Below are 15,085 nucleotides of genomic sequence, written 5' to 3'. Positions count from 1 at the left end.
TCTGATATTTCAAGATAAAAAGTTAAAACGAGTTCTGGACCTTGCTGAAGAAGGGGAAACAGTTTAATTCCAAAACTAGGATTAAATACCACACTAGCTGAATCATTAGGTTTAAAGAACCATTAAATCACTAATCACTACAGCTAAAATCCTAGGCAATGGCAGACCTCAGCTTTTTTTGATAAAGACAAACCTAGACTCAAACTCAAAACTAAAGCTCAGAAAAGACTTCACAGAATGTTTGTGCTCATAGAATTAGAATATGCAAATCCCTTTGGAAATTGAGAGCAATTCAAGTTTCTAGAAAGCTGAATTGATACAGTCTTCTGTGTTAAAGGACTGTGAGAAACAGAGGGTGTTTCAATAATCTGAGTGGTATGCCATTCCCTGAGTGTTAGATGCAGAATTGTTTGTTAAGGCATTTTGCACAGGAAAGTGGAGTAGGGACTCACTCAACAAGGAACAGAGATGCTCTTAACATTGGGTATCCAATCGCACAAATTCAAATAGTGCTTTTGTGTAATTCAAGCCAAGAAATAAAGGGTGAATAGCTTAAAAAAGCATCAGTAGTTCATAACCACCCCTTAAAACAGCTTAGAACAATGCAGTGAGAATGCTTTTATGGATAATCTGAAAATTTAAATTAGTTATTTGAGTAATTACTTTGCCCAGTTTTCAAAAGAAAATCACCTATTCAAGTCTATGGTAATTTTGGCTGTGTAAGTCCTCAGTACAGCTTGAGAATACAGAGCCCATGATGTTGCTATTAGCATAAAATATCCTTTGGATTTTTTACAAGCTGAAACGAGGATTTATAAAAAATGGACTCCATGTGCTGTTATTTGTGGTACTGAAGGCACAGCAGTGGGGTAAAGAAGATGTTTCTAATAAAGCTCCGTCTCCAGCCTGCTATGAGGCTGGAGGATGTTCAGGCTATATCCCACTGGGAGCTTCCATGTGGACCTAGAACCCCTCTGGGGAGACCTCTACCTTTGCCTGAAGCTAATTAGAATTCATGTTTTCTTAGCGAATTAAGGGCAGTGATAGCCACTCACCCTCTAATTGCAGTTAAGCCTAATGGGCAGCCCACGATAGATAGTTACCCAAAGTATCTGCCCAGCAAATATTTTGACATTTTCCTCCATTTTGCATTTACCACTGAGCACTCAGCAGGTGCTCCCATTTTAGAAAGGAAGTGCTAATGCCTCCAGTCCTTCTCTTATTCTGGTTAGTATGCATCTAATTGATGGCTCACCTCTGGGAAAACAAAGACAGCAAATTCAGGTTAATGCTCCTGAAGACTGGGAGGCATGGCTAAGCGTATTAACCCAGCCAAGCCCAAAACATCGACACCTACAATAATAAGAGGAGAAATTACAAGGTTCCTTAGGAATACCATCATACATTGAAAGTAGTCTCCAAATGGTATCAGAAAAAACTAAGAATAATGTTTGGAATGACTTTTCTCATGTTCAAAGGGTATTGACTTATAAAATAATAACAAATGTATTTTGTGGGACAAGTCTGAGTAAAGAACCAAATGTTAAGACCGGAGGATTGAGGCGAAGATAAGTAGTTCTCGTTTTTACTCTAGCTGCCTCCACTGAAGAGTAACACCTCTCCTTCAACACTGAGTTGAGCATGGTGCATTCTCAACATAGACTGAGAAATTCACCTTATCTAACTGTAGGTGCCCACATTTCAGGCACTGGGGTAGATCTGGACTAGTCATGCTTGTCTCTTACCATCTGAAGAATGAAAAAGGATTTCACAGCATGATTTATCAGATTGTTTCAAGTACCTCCCCTAGGATGAGATGCTCCACACCTTGGATGAGGTTGTTCCTCTCCATTGATTATAAAAGTCTAGACAACTCTTTCAGTTGTGGTCTTCCACTTGCTATTTATTTCTCATCTATTATCAAGCTTCCTTATGAAATCTGGTATGTAAATAATGATATGAGGGTATAGAGAGAACTGATATTCAAAACACAGCTGTAGAGCTAAATATTCAGCTGTGGAAACATGCTTCACTGTAGTTACTGTGGCCATTTATATTTACACCAGCTAAGAAACAGTGTCAGGATGATGTACAGCACAACTCAGAGCCTCAAAGATTTGTGGTCCCCATGAGAAATGTACACCCTAATACTTATGTAAAGTACAAGGCTATTATTCAGAAATCTTCACTTTTGCATTTAGTAGCTTATTCCCTTACAACGGATTTCAGAAGTTACTAATTCATTACACTCTAGAACCTAGAACCAGCTGGGAAGTAAAAAGCATGAAATCATATTTATAAGCTACGCTGAATTGCCTCTTTATAAAATAAATTTACAGTTTTTCTAAAGACAGATGTTCAACATTGCATTACTAAATGGTTCAGGTCCCAGAAAGGATTTACTGATTTATGTGGTTCAAGGTTAAAGAAATCAGCAAGTAGTAATCAAGCATCTATAGAAAAAAGGTAATGGACTAAGGCTGACCTTTGTGCCATGTGTTAAAAAAACAACTCTGCCACATTTATATTCAGTAAACCTACACAAAGATTGTTTAGAATCGTGCTTTTTTGTATGTGAAAAAGGAAGGTGCAGGTAACCTCAAAAGAAGATGAACTTCTCAGAAACTTCAGAAATATTCACCCTCTTGACTTTCTCTCTCTCTTAGTAAAGTCAGGTATTATCCCTAATGAACAGACTATTGGCTTTTTGTGTTAATTCTAGGCAAGACTATGCCATGTTGAAATACACTGGTAATAAACTGAATCTCAGTTACTTTCAGTGTTTGGGAAACGGACAATGCAAAAATGAAAATATTCATTTAACTTAGGGTAGTAATGAGATTCTGCGATCTATTCCCTCTGTCCCTTCCACAATCCCTCATTAAAAAAGATAATGATATTGTGAATGAAAACCCTATTGATCCACCCTCACAAAGTCTCCTCCATGTTTTCAGCGCTTTGACTAGAGAGGCATTACGTCCTCCCAGGTGAGGTGTGGGTTTTTTTGTTGTTGGTTTGTTTGTTTTGTTTTTCACTGTACAGATGCTGTTGTTTAAACTCATTTAGATGAAAAAGAGTTCACACACGACACAACAATATCCTTATTATTTGGACCTGCTGTAATGTAACTTTATGAAGTTTTTCACAATTAAGAATTAAGCCACCTCTGTATATTTTTTCCCCCAATATTTATGAGTAGCATTTGACAATAGAGCAAAGGAAAAGAGGTGGCAGCAGATCTCATATCTTTACTCTCATAGAGTTGATTTTGATGTTCCTTAGCCTTGATTGAAAGAGTGGTTCAGTGTACACTTTAAACTGGCATAAAGTTACTGCTAGTGAAAGGAGCATTCCCATCTTCTATCCACACCCTTATTACCTTCCCTTACTGCCTCGGTCTCTTGCAGTGTCACAAGCACTAGTGTAGCTGAGCAATAAATCAGACTGGGGAATGGATCTAGTTTGTAAGAAAAAGAAAGGTAGTGTCAACATAGACCAGTTTCCCAGTTCAGCTGACCACAAATAAATGCTTTTGTTATTCAATGGGGCAGGGAACAGGAGGATGGGGGTAGCTTGTGTGGGCCACTTCTTTTAGTGCTAAGGACTGTTTAAAAAGAGAACTAGAGAGAGCTACAGTCAGAGGTGCCTCATAGCTTTATTAATATTGATCAAGTGCAAAAGATGAATTCAGAATGTAAATCTTTAATCTTAATGAGAAAACTGAGTATATCTCACTGCTCCCCAGTAAAGAAAGCCAGTACTATTTCCTAGTCATGTGAAATAAATAAGTAAAGTTTTTGAAGCTCATATTTTCGTGGCTCCGATCTCTACTACAACTAGTCTATTTCATCCCACTGTTCTTCACTATTTCAAGTCTTTCACTTCTGAATAATTCTTTTGGAGTCTTTATTTCATTGAATATATTTTATGTCATCATTATTATGAAGTGATTAGAAATAGCTTTATTTTTATTAAACACAAATTACTTATCCCCATACTGCATTTTGCATTGAAAAGCTGCTCTTCATTACTTTCAGCATATGATTTTTCAGATTTTGTTCTGTGAGAAACAATATTTGAGCCCAAAATAAATGAACAGTTCATGTCTGGTGAAATGAAGAAAAGCTACAATTTAAAGGTAACCAAGAAAAAAAGAAATACTGCCATGCCTACTTCTTCATTTATGTTTTTGATTATGCTAAATAAATACTCATAGGTTGGGTTGAATTCTGGAAAAATTATCCAACGAAGAGATCCAGGAAGCCTTTTTGTAATCTATGTCAAGTCTAAAACACTCAAAGACATCCCAATAGAATCCAGAAAGAGTAAAACACTGATTAAGGACAATCCATGAATAATCAAAATTGTTTCTTGCAGTACAGTTGGATAGCAATATAGAAAGCTGGTTTATATTCATTTTTCCAATGAGAATGTACATTAGTCTTTGGGCTTGTTTATGCAACAACTCACACACAAGTGTACACACAAATGCAAACACCATCATGTTTACATACACACTGTGGTGTGTCACTCAGCCCACAGGGATGTAACTGTGATGATAAGTAAATAGTGATGAATGATTCTCAGTCTTGATATGGCAGCTCACATGATTTCATATGAACTGATATTTGACCTTAAAATGATGTTAAGCACTTTGGTACCAAGGAAAAAAATCACAAAAACCACTCGTGCATAATGGGTAAAAATACAAGATGCAAAGAAATTCTGCTGAATTAGCCAAAAAATGTAGTAGGAGGAAAAAGTTACTTTGGCTAAAATGGAAAGAGAGATTTTCCAGAGTTTTTTGACAAAATTAACAAAGAACAAAATAAACCAAAACCACCTCAAAACTGGAAACCCCTGCCTCCCCCCAAAAATGCCCAGTCAATTTTCAAATGAAAAATAATATTTTGAATTAGAAACAATTTACAATATATCTTAAGAACATTGTGGAATTCCAGAAAGAAACATTTGAAACAAAGTGACATTTTACCACTTTCAAGTATTTCCCATCCCTGTTTTAGCCCCCCAATTAGCCAGTTCCTCAATACATCCATGAACATTCTGAGCTCCCCAGAAACTTAGCTTTCAGACACAGATTTATTTTTCATTGAAAAACCAAAGTCTGCTGTTGAATCTGGATCGCATCTAAAGATCTCATCATTGGGAATTTGATGTTGTAACACTGCAATATGCTTTTTATCTTCATTCATTCAGTAGGAAGGGAGAGTTTGATCCAAAAAATGTATATTTTTTAGTTAAAAATAAACTGTTACATAGATAACATAGAGCAATGATCTGGTTTTATTTTGCATTTCATCCCACTTGTTGGTAGGAACGATTTAACTAGCTTATTGATAGCAGATTATTAGCTGTTTCTTCCGAATATAGCTTTGTATATCTTACAAACTTGGCAACATATCTATTACGTTAAATGATTTACAGTACCTTGAGAGGATGTCATTATACAAATTGACTTAATAATAGATCATACAGTGCATTGACTACTTTAATGCATAAAGACAATCCCAAGAACTGGATTTTCAGTGAGAATAATCACAAATAAAATTTTGAATTTTGTCTTCCCATTATCATTCTTTAATAGTCACTGAACGCTATACTTTAAAAAAATTAATTTCTTAGAATAAACTCAAACTATATACAAAACCACTATCTAGATGTTTACAAATTCTGATGACAGCTGTAGAAGTTGTTTGCAATGTTTAGAAAAGTTGCTGTAAATGTGGAGAAGCACGTTCAGCCAAACCATAATGCATGACTATACACACCCAGACCAAAATATATCAAATTTCTTTTCCATTCAGTCTTTGGAGGGAATAAGTAGAATCTTCTTGCTTAACCTCTGTACTTCTGGCCTGTAAGTTTTATCTCAATTCCCATTCCCTACTAATTCTTTAGGACCTTACTAAGTAGCAACAGAGAAGTCATTTAGCAGGAAGGGCCATGTAACACTAAAATGAAATAATTTAATAAAGTGGTTACTGTATATAAATAATAGCATGAAATTGTAGAAGGTAGGTACTTTCCTGCTATGAAGAATGAAGGAATATAATTTTTTTTTCTTTTTCTCACAAATACGAATATACACACTGTACAAAAGTCACACAAATACATATGTATTGATATACGTATCTATAAAATTAATTTATGCATACATTTCAGCCAAGTCATTACTTTAGAGTCACAATGTTTTGCAATGCACTTCTATATAAAAGCTGTCTGTGTGGAAAACATTTCAACCTATAAATAATGATTAAGATATTTTTGTCATGAAAATGGAAAAAAAATATTCTTGAGCTGACTCAAGACAGTACCATAGGTGGTCAGCAGATAGCTTGCAGGTTGGAGTGGATTGTCTGTCTCCCCCTGAAGAGATGAGGGTAGGATGCTGTAACCTAAACGATCTGTTTCTGCTACCCACTTTCCTGCTATACAGGTGTTGAAGATGGATCAGGCTGTCTGTGAAGGCCACTGGAGGATAGACAGAAAATAGCGAGTGGGTGTGTGGAGCGCCAGTGTCTGTGGGAATTCCAAGGTGCTAAGCTGAGGGTGTTGAGGTCTCAGCTTCTGGATGATGGGGTAGGAAAATTTAATTTGTGGAAATCCCTCTGAGGCTTCCCCCTACATCTTTCTCAAAAACGGTACTGATTATTCGACCCCTTTGTTGACGACTCCTGACGCCCCTCCTCTCCCTACCACCCAATTACACCACAAAAAAATTACACTGCAGTTCTCTAGACTGTCTGCAGCGTTGAGAAGCCTTTTACTGGATGTGTCTATTCTAATGCAAAGTGCTATCACTCTGAAAGTGCAATCTTGGTTGTTCTGAAATCAGTGGTAAGTCTCACATGGCCTTCAAAGAGGTTGAATTTCACCCTGCAGACTACATTGAGTCTAGTTAGTCCTTTTGTCTGGGACCACATGAGCTGTAACTGTGGGCAAGTTACAGTCTTCTCTTTCTTGCTTATCAGACAAATAAAAGGGTAACATACATTATACGTGCATTATACATTTCCTTTTTTATTACCAGTTTATATGCATATTGAGAACATAGTCCTAGCTCATCATAGTATTTTAAGCACATGTTTAAACTTAAGCCAGAGTGAAGCCAATTCTCAAACACTTTGCTGAACTGAGACCAACATCTTTAAACACAATATTGTGGTTATTTCTTCTTTTGGATCCAACTTGGCATGCACTGGGTTGGAGAGGGCCAAATTTCAACTGTACTATTACATTTCCCTCCTTTTAGAGCAAAATGATTTTCCTGAGGTCTTAATGCACAAATGAACTAACTAAGACTGTATTTCCAGATGAAATTAATTCAAAATTGAAGGTAATCAGATTTGGCAGAATTTGGCTTGATATGAAAATCTGGACAGTTGGATAGGAGAATAATATTTAGAGGAATTTGTAGTCTGATTTTGCTTCTGCTATTCATCTAAAACCAATAAAACACAAGGCTTGTCTGCAAGTGGAAGTGTTTGGGAAGGAAGTAAGAACGTGAATATTGCAACAGCGTGATTGTTATCTGTTTTATTTCTTGCATGGACACCCTTATTTATGTTCCTAGGTGTAGTTTAACTGAATCCGTCCCCAAAGGGAGAATAAGAGAATCTACTTACAGACATCATCTGGTGTTGAACCGCTATTATGGAATAGCCATTCTAGTCTATTTTGCTTTGCATGAAAGACAGTTTTTATATATTGGAATAAAAATGGTTTTATTTCACATTTCCTTTGCTGATTGAGCTTTCTGTGCAGAATTGTGGGATGTTATCTATGTGAATCTACAACACTGAAATGTTCAAGGCTTCAGAAAAGTTTGAGACTAGGAAATCTGTGTGTCTTTTATCCTCTGAATATGATTAATGATGCTTTGTGTTTTGCAAGACGTTATTAAAAACAGAAGCCTATGACTTCATTGTCTCTGACAATGACTTTGAACATGGGGTCAGTTATTCCACTTTTACATTTCTTTGCAAGATTAAAAGAAAGTAAAAACAATTGCATTGGGAGGGGGGAAACTTTACACAGATGTAACAAAGCAGGATACACACACGTTTTCAATATGCTTCTTCCAATGAAAATTCACCTCATTCATATGATACTGCTGGTAAGCAAACACTAGTGACAGGCAAATCTAGCCATCAGGAAAACATACTGGATTCAGGATTATCTCAAGTACCACATGCTAGAATTGTTGAAAACGTTAAGGAAAGAGTTCAGAGTTTGATTGGGGAAATTACAAGTAACAGATGCAATTTCTTATTTGCGTTCCTGGACATTCAGTGATTGACAAGAAAGTTATCATTATGCGGAACTGAAACAAAATGTGCAACAGCGAGAATCTATATGAAAATATTAGTGAGCTATTAAATATCAGTACTTTTTTATTTTCACATAAAATACACTACTTTCATAAGTTGAATATGCTATACATTTATACAGTTTATATGCAGCATTGTTTAAAGTGCTGGAAATGCTAGATCTTCCCTTAATATCTAAACAGGAAATTATTTGCTCTTTTTGAGCTATTTTGTTCATCTGTGATGCATTATTTTATCGAATTTCTGCAATGTAAGGGTTATCTTTTTTTACTCATATCTTCACCTTTCATGAATGTCAACAGCATTCCCATTGTACTAAAAGCCCAAAGGGGTAACTGAAAGCCTCACAGAAATTAATGGGAAAATTCAAAATTATTTCAGCAATGTTGAGGTTTTGCTAAGTGAGGCTGGGAATATGTTTGCAATAAAATCGCCATCGCTTTGCCCATTGACAAAGGAATGACTATTATCTAACACTGGCAGTTTTCTGCCTTCAGAATACTCGTTCAGAGAAGACACTAGAAAATCATGGTACTTTGTCAGTCAGTTCTGTCTTTCACTGTCTTCAACTAACTCGGTTGTAAAAATTGGTCTGTCCAATGAACCTTGTCTGTAACTGGATGGAATAAATATGAGACTCTATTACACAGTAATAAATTCATCTTGTGTATTATCAAGGTCCCTTTTGCTGAGTTCTTCTCTGACCTTTTAGTGTTCCATTGGCCTTAAACGATGCTGTAAACAGGTGACACTATAAAATAAACTTTATTCAGTATATGGTCAATGAATGGGTGGAAGAGTCAGTTAATACTGCATTTGAGGCTCTTCTATTTGGATCTTCTCTGCTTAACCAGAAGACTTTCCTGAACTGTCGGATTTGACACAAATCTAAAATGTCTCCTGTAATTTGATCTACTTTTTCATTTTCTACCCATCTAATGATTTTAAAAAGGGATTCATATCTCCCTCCATTGGTGGCTCACGAATCAGATGATAGGAATTATTATTAAACAGTTTGTACTAACACTGAAACAGTTCGTAGTGACACTGAAGTTTAAATGAGACGATCTTCAGAGTTAAGTCTTAAAAATGAATCAAACCAGTGCAGAATAGCAGGACCCTTTTTGTTTCTCTGCAGTCAAATAACAAAGAATTCATTACTATTTGCAAGGGTGATTTTACCAGCTGGACTTTTGGAAAATGGGATTACAGTTCAGTGAAAATACTCACATTTGCAGAATTTTTGGCCTGTCTGATACAAGGATAAAAGCCAAGCCATTTAAAAAAAAAAAAGTAAGTAAATTTCACTGTGTTTCACTTCACACTGGAATGTGCTATTTTCTCCGTGAGCTACCACTACCTATATGTCCTCTGCATCCTCTGCTGGCACCTGGTGGCCTGTCAGATCTTGTTAGACTGGCATTGGCTCCCTGGCGCTGGCACAATACATGTCACACTCCTAGTTACTGACCACTGACTAGCAGCCAGATATTTTTGTCAGATTTTTTGTTGTTAAGAGTATGCTTAAACTTAGTATGAGTTTTCATATGGGGCAATATCTGACAAGAATCACATAAATGATCTGGCAAGGTCTCTGTTGCAGCCTTCAGGTGCAGGATTGCAGCACCGGGGTGCATGGAAATCCAGAACCGTCGTGGCCCTTTATAGCTCAGGTCAGAGACTAGAGAGTAGCTGCGATCCCTGAGATGAAACTCCTGGTTCTCCACGATTCCGAAATCAGCTATATCTTCATGCCTTGAGAGTTAGGGAGCTTAATAAGCTACTATACATGGCTATACATACAGTTACTATATTTATATCTCTGAGGAAGCCTGCACAGCTGGAAGCTCAGGAGATCAGCTTCAGAGAAGGTCAGTAAGAAAGCAGAGAATCAGGACAGTTACGAGGCTTCCTTGGGTTCCCTCATGAATTCATCAAAGCAGAAATGTTTTAAATTCCAATATAAATATCCTTTGTTATTGTTCTCACAGTCTTTACAAAAAATTCAGTTAATTGAAAATTTAGATTAGTTTCTCCAATGAATCTTAATATTTCTGCTGAGGGGTCCCCACCAGCCTCTGGACATGCCCACAACTTAGGCTCAGCACTGCTTTATTGCATTGCTGCAGTAAGACTATATAGAAGGTAAATTTAGATAGGTCCTGTTACATTTTTCAAACAATCTTTCTGTCAATACAGAAATGTCTGAAAAAAACCCACAAGAATATTTTGCCCTGACATACATATATTTTCTTAAATAGGAGAGATGTAAATATTTGCACAAAGAACAAGCACGGGGAGGTCTTGTATTTACCAAATAAAGGTAAAAAACAATGGCAGCTCTTTAAGTGTTGCTTTACTGATACTTTTTCTTTTGCTTGTGTAAATAATGAGTTTTCTATTATAAACAATTATTTTATTATCTAGTCAGAAATATGTGGCAGTATATGTCATATTGGCATGTTTTGATATGTGTACATATGTCTTTTATACACACAAACATACATATAAATATGTAAAGTATATAAAATGCATATAGATGTACATAAAAGATCATTTTCTTGCAAGTCTAACAGAATTGTGTCATTGTTATCCACTGACAGATTCCGCACTTAACAGTAGTATCAGAAGTCCATTACTCCATACAGTAATGGAGCTGATCTAGTTTTAGTTTAACCAAGAGCAGGCTCCTGTCCATTCTCCCTGGTTTCTCTTCATAATCAGTTTCAGAGAATTACTGTTCTAACGTTACATACACCTCACTGGTTACCAGGCCACAACCTGACCTTAAATTTGTATGAAAAATTAAGTGGAAGGCAGACGATTGAGCTGTGATTTCTTTCAGTTTCATATCATTGCCCTTGCATCTGGCTAGGGGGAAAAAAAAAAAAGCAGCTGCCTGATACCATAATGTCACTTTTAAGTTTTACACTGAAAAAGCACTAAGCAGGGCTTACTCAGAGTCATTTTTCAGCCAATTCTTCTTCCTGGAAATGTGATGATGTGAAGACAGACAGAACTGAGGGAAGAAACAGTCCAAAAACCATCTCCCTCACTCTATTATTACGAATCACCCCTGTTATAGAAGGAAAACTACACATACCCAGCATGCTTCAAAGAAGGAAAACGATGTGACAAAGCCATGAAGTTAAATTAAACAGATCTGATCTACACAACCAATTTCATGTCTGCATATTTTTCCTTTTAATTAAAAAGTAGCTTGAGACTGTTCTTACAGTACGTGATATCAAGTTAATATAGTAAATCAGAATGTGGTTAAGTTACACATCTGTCCAAAAGCACTTCATGGCTTGAGTTTGGTTGATCAAGTTAATTGAATTAGGGATTTTATTTTGTAGGGCTAAGGTAAAGCTAGTTTCTAAATAACATGCACTTTGAATTAAAGTTTTTACAGTCTTTCAAATATGTATCTTAACAACCATTACTTTAGGATTTTAAAATGTTTACATTTCAGTAAGTACATTTTAAGGTTAGCTAGTTACTCATACTAGCATGCATAGGTTCCAGAATTAGACAAAATGTGACATTAAGAATGAGACTTCTTGATTCTCAGTTCATATTTTTCCTTCTCTCTTGTAACAAGCAAATTTTACACATCAAAAATAAGTGCAGCAAAGTTATTAAAGAACACATTTCCTCTATGCCCTCAGTGAGGCAGATGATCTGTCAAATAAGTCTTGTGGTAGTTATAAAAATGTAGGCAATTAAGGGGACAAAATATTCACTGCTGCATTGCTGGTGAATTAAAAAATCCTTTGCTATTCATGGAGGAGTATGGCAGGAGACTACCTATTTCAGCCCAAAGCCACTTTCCAAGAATGATACAAATGTTGTCCTATGAGCATTTGAACAGAATTACCAGTAGAGCAAAACTACAGCACAGCGATAGGGATTTAGGATGTTGTCAACTGATTTGGCAACATGATTTACTTAGAAACCTTGTTCAGAAAAAAAGAACAGCTTTTCTATTCCATTATCAGCTTTGAGGAAAGGTATTACCCTTGGTGTCTCTGTTACTCCTTCCTTGGGCACAGACTGCAGACTGAAGAAGAAAAGGAAGGCAGGATTATTTCCTTCATATACACAAAAATCACCAAAAAGTATTGTGGCCTCCTAAAAGAGAGTATGTTGGTGGCTGTGGACACTTAGCTGATGGCGAAGTGTAAGTTCTGCCAACCTTTAGGCACTTCTATACCTGATTTAGTAATATTAAGCTCCGCACTAATTAACAGACTAAAACCAGAACTTCTAAGACAGGGTTTGCCTGACCTATTTTAGCCTTCGTCCCTACTTTATGATGGAATGAATTTGGCCTAGGTGTTCCTGCCCGTCTCCACTGATTTGCATGATTAAAATAGATCTAGATCAGATGAATCAAGCTCCTAGAGATATGGCTTAACATAGGTTTTGAGGAGACAGCAGATAATATGTCAGCAGCTCTTTTCATGTTGTTATTGATGTCTCTGCCCAAATTATAGTGTAGCTCTGGAAAATTTGAAGAAAAATGCTTTTGCAAGCCTTATTCTCCATGGTTTTCTACCATCCCAATGAATTAACTTCAGTAGGGTCACCTCAATCTTCAGTGGGTGAAAAAGCAATTAGGTCCATTGTTTCTGCTGACTGCTATCCAACTTCTAATGACTCTCTGAACAAAAGATATCTTTGTTAAAATGTCAGCACTCTTTCCTTTCAACTATGATGCAAGAGTTCACAATACACTTTTCTGATCTTTCCTTCCTCATCCCCTCAAGCAAAATTAGGATACATCTCTACCCAACAGATGACAAGTTAGCTTTAAAAGAACTGGGTTGAGAAGGTAAGCTGTGATGTAACAGAGCTGTAAAGATACAGAACTGTTTGCATCTTTTTAATACATTATATAGAACAGGGAAATGTTATATTCCAATTCTTTTAAATTACTAAGGACAAGCCAACATTAATATGATGCCACAGTCAAACTCAGATCGCTGGCGAGGTCAAGTGTAGTTATTACTGTAGCTATAACCTGACCCAAATCGATTGAAGGATTTACTATCTCTGGTTGTGCTATAGCTCTCCAGGCCTTTCCTAGTAAAATTTTAACTAGGGTTTTTTCACAGCTATTATCTAGTTCATTGACTTCCAAAACACTGCTGACCTTCAGACTTTCTCACGTATCAGCTTGTATAACATTTAACTGATCTCACTGAAAACAATGCAAATGCTGTGCTCTACGGATTCATGGGCCAGCACGGGACCACTGACAGTGACCTCAGAGATCACCCACAGTCCATGGATCACAGTGCAGAACCAGTGATTTACATCTTTTTGTTCCCTTGTTCACTCAGGGCAACCAAACATTGTCCTATGACCTACTTTAGCTGGTAATACACAAATAATTATAACTTAAAGTGAAAACACTAAAGCAATAAAACTTCTTGTTTCAATAAATATCCACATTCCTTTCCAATGTATGTATTACTGAAATTTGAAGAATAGAAAAGTAGATAAAATGTGGTTTTGATTAAAACCACTATTTGTTGGTTTTTATAGTTTGGGTGTGAAAAGGCCTACATAATCAATAAGTTCCAGAGCGGTGGTAAGTTATTAAAATCATTCAGATGCAGAAAAAAACCTGGGAAAATTAATCACCACTGGGCAAGAGATCCTATTTATTTGCCTGAAAAACAATTTTTAACATTATGTTTTTGGTTTATATTCGTGTGCTTGTTAATGAGAGATTCAAATTAATTTCAGCTGATGCCAGGAAAATAACATGTTCAGCGTTGTTGGGTAATACATATGTGTGGAATACCATTGCTGTTTTATTAGACTGTGAAATTACTACTCACTCTTATGGAATAATAAAAAATATATTATGGAAAGGGTCTTTATGCAATTTCTAGCTATAAATGATAGATATGTTTTATACTGTGGGCAGTCATATCCCTTCTAAATGTATACCATATAGCACTTTAATTTGAAATGAGGGAATAGTCTACCCAGACTCAAAGCCATAAGCTGTGGCTAATGCCCTGTGGAATTTGCAAGCAGACTTTTAGTATAATTATTCCTACTTAACAGCATTATGGAGGAGAATGCAGCAGTGGATGACAGCACTTACAGTACTATAATCTAATGAAATCCTTCTGGAAGGTTTCTCAAGTTTTATTTTAGATATTAAATTCTAATTTTTTATTATTGTTTGGTCTAATAAGAAAGTAAATACTGTTCGGAGGAGAGATAGAGACTTTAATTACTTCTAATCATCTAACTATTTCTCTAGAGTCACAGTATTGGTTCATTTAAAAAAAAAAAAAAAAAAAAGAATTTAGCTTTACCTGGGGAAAGAAACCTATGGAAACACTGTTTAAGGAAGGTTATATTATCCTCAGTAAACTCAATATCCTATATTATAAAGAAAACTGGGTAAGTTTTTGGTAATTACGAAGTGGCAAAATTTGTATTTCCCCTAGTGTAAAGGAATGAATGAAGTAATGTATTTTAACATTCAGGACATACACATCACTAAAATTACAATACTATTTCTACAATTTTACTGGCAAGATATGGAAAAACACAGAATAAATTCTTTACAACTTTTTAAGTTTCAATGAAAATAAAATTTAATAAAATATATGTACTTCAGGAATGACGGTTTATATTATATATTCCAACTCTACTCATTAGCTTTATTACACTCAGAGACAGGATAAGGAAAATTGCTCTATCAA

This window comes from Gymnogyps californianus, chromosome 1, assembly GCF_018139145.2.
Source record: "Gymnogyps californianus isolate 813 chromosome 1, ASM1813914v2, whole genome shotgun sequence".
Taxonomy (NCBI): domain Eukaryota; kingdom Metazoa; phylum Chordata; class Aves; order Accipitriformes; family Cathartidae; genus Gymnogyps; species Gymnogyps californianus.
Note: the sequence above shows the minus strand (reverse complement) of the source record.